The sequence below is a fragment of the Capra hircus genome, unplaced genomic scaffold (assembly GCF_001704415.2).
Source record: "Capra hircus breed San Clemente unplaced genomic scaffold, ASM170441v1, whole genome shotgun sequence".
Lineage (NCBI taxonomy): Eukaryota > Metazoa > Chordata > Mammalia > Artiodactyla > Bovidae > Capra > Capra hircus.
In genome coordinates, this window is record NW_017191624.1 from 9,154 (window position 1) to 11,965 (window position 2,812).

General features: G+C 38.7%; 1 pseudogene across 1 annotated transcript; it reads left to right on the forward strand.

The window, feature by feature from the left end:
- Positions 1-234: 234 nt before the first annotated feature.
- Positions 235-1,272, forward strand: LOC108634886 (annotated as a pseudogene). The gene has a single exon (XR_001917715.1). The product of XR_001917715.1 is annotated as a protein phosphatase 1D pseudogene (transcript).
- The last annotated feature ends 1,540 nt before the right edge of the window (positions 1,273-2,812 follow it).

The following is a 2,812-nucleotide window of genomic DNA, read 5'->3' on the forward strand; positions in this document are numbered from 1 at the left end:
CTAAAATCTAATAGATTTTTTTTTAAACCTTTAGCCCTGTTGTTACATTTACTGTGTATCAGAGTAAGAGACTGAGTTTGTGTGAAGGATACAAATTTATACACATTTTACAGCAACTTACACCCTAACATCTACAAAATTCACATTTATAATACAAGCAAGTACAAGGCCAGGCTAAAATTGTTGAATTCCAAAAAGTCAAACTCATACTATTTTTATTTTGTCCCCTGGTGTCACCTGAACCAGACACAAGCGTCCACACTCTTGACCCCTAGAAGCACAAGTATATTATCTTGGGAAGTGATGGACTTTGGAATATGATCCCACCTCAAGACGCCATCTCAATGTGCCAGGACCAAGAGGAGAAAAAATACCTGATGGGCGAGCATGGACAATCTTGTGCCAAAATGCTTGTGAATCAAGCGCTAGGCTGCTGGAGGCAGCGAATGCTTCAAGCAGATAATACTAGTGCCATAGTAATTTGCATCTCTCCGGGAGTGGACAGTCAGGGAAATTTCAGCAGTGAAGACGAGCTCTATCTGAACCTGACTGATAGCCCTTCCTATAACAGTCAAGAAACCTGTGTGATGACTCCTTCTCCGTGTTCCACACCACCAATCAAGCCCCTGGAGGAGGACCCATGGCCAAGGCTGAACTCCAAGGACCATATACCTGCCCTTATTCGTAGTAATGCCTTCTCAGAGAATTATTTAGAAGTCCCACCTGAGATAGCTCGAGGGAATGTCCAGGCTGCAGTCATATCCTCAAAAGATCCAGAGCCACTAGAAGAAAATTGCACTAAAGCCCTGACTTTAAGGATACACGATTCTTTGAATAATAGCCTGTCTGTTGGCCTGGTGCCTACCAATTCAACAAACACCATCATGGACCAAAAAAATGTGAAGATACCGAGCCCAGGTCAAATGAAAGCCCAAGAAGTTGAAAGAACCCCTCCGGCAAACTTCAAAAGGACATTAGAAGAATCCAACTCTGGCCCTCTTACGAAGAAGCACAGACGGAATGGTTTAAGTCGTAGCAGTGGTGCTCAGCCTGCAAGCCTCCCCACAACCTCCCAGCGTAAGAACTCTGTTAAACTTACCATGCGACGCAGACTCAGGGGCCAGAAGAAAATTGGGAATCCTTTACTTCACCAGCACAGAAAAACTGTTTGTGTTTGCTGAAATATGTTTGGAAATTTTTTCCAAACTTCTTAAGAGGGCTTTTTTGAATTTGGTGCCGAAGTTGAACTTTTTTTAAGGGGACAAAAGAAATAAATATTTTAAAAAATCAAAAGAAAATAAGAAAAACTTTGCTGGGGAATTACCTTTTTCACTTTCATTGCATGAGATACAATTGCCAGTTCTATAGCCATCTCTCTGGTAAAGCACCTTATATTTACCGTCAGCCAAATGAAAGGCCACTATCTACTTTGCAAAAATTATTAACTGTTTGATTTAACTTTCACCCAGGTCAAGAAAAGAGCGTTCTACTCTGTAGCTTCTGTTTTGTTTGTTTGTTTTTGATGTGGACTATTTTTAAAATCTGTATTGAACTTGTTAAAATATCGCTTCTGTTTCATGTTTTTATTTTTTGGCCCTGAGGCATGTGGCTCCCTGACCAGGGTTGAACTTGCACAGTCCGCATTGGGAGGAGGAAGTCTTAACCACTGGATCTCCAGGGAAGACCCTGAAACTTCTATTTCTACCTGTGATTTCCTTTTGTTTTGTTTCCATCTTATTTCATATTTAATCGCATTTATTTATCTCCTATGTGGATTCTGTACCCCGTATACTGACAATTAGGCTGTCATTCTTGCTCAAAACTACAGAAAGTTACATACTTTTAAAACTCTTTAAAGAATTCTTCAAGATTAAAGCCCAGCAGAAAACTCCTCTTCAGATTTGCATTTCACAGTCCATTATTTATTATTGTTGTTTGCCCTCTCGGAACATCGTTCTTTATGTACTGCTGTGAGCAATATTTATAGTCCAAACTCATTATCTTTTTCCTTTAGTCTATCCAAAACTGAAACCCAAGAGAAGACTCTCATATTGCACATTTGAGATAATGCCTCAAGTCACCAGCTGAACAGCAGGTCTGTTTTAAGTACCCAACTTTGAGCTTAAAATGTCTAGGTGTATGTCATTTGTGGCAATTCATACATAAACTACTCATGTTTCTGATCTCTCCAGGATCCTACTGTCTGAATGAGTTTTCTAGAGAGAAAATAATAAATGAAACATCAGTCTAATGGCTTTCTAGCTCTCTTAGCTTATAGTAATCTTTATTGTTCCAGACATTCCCAATATACAGCAACAGAATCAGATCCAAGACACAGAGCTCTCCTTCATAATTCTAACCACAAAGAACACTTTCTTCCTTTACTATTGTTAATAAAGTAACATGTTTTCCTTCAAAGGTTCTTATATTTAGTACTGGGAGAACCACAGACAAGTAATTGTTTTTTCCAAACTATGAAATATATATTGCCCAACAGCCCAGAAAAAAAAAAAAAAAAGAATAAAGGTCACAAGATAAAGGGAGCCCACAAGAAAATCAATTCTAGTAACACAGAGTGTGCATCATTGTAATCATCCTGGTTTACTCAGTTACTGACCAAAATCACTGGAAGTCTATCTTACTTACCAAGTTAAGCGATCTTCCAAATGGCATTTTGAATCGAGTATTGCTGCTGCATTTTTTTTTTTAACTGAAATAAACTGTGGTTCAACTTAAAGAAAGCAGTCTTGGTAGAGTTGATATAGCTGCCAGAAGTAGGATGTCACATATAAAAGTAACTTTTAGGAAAAGA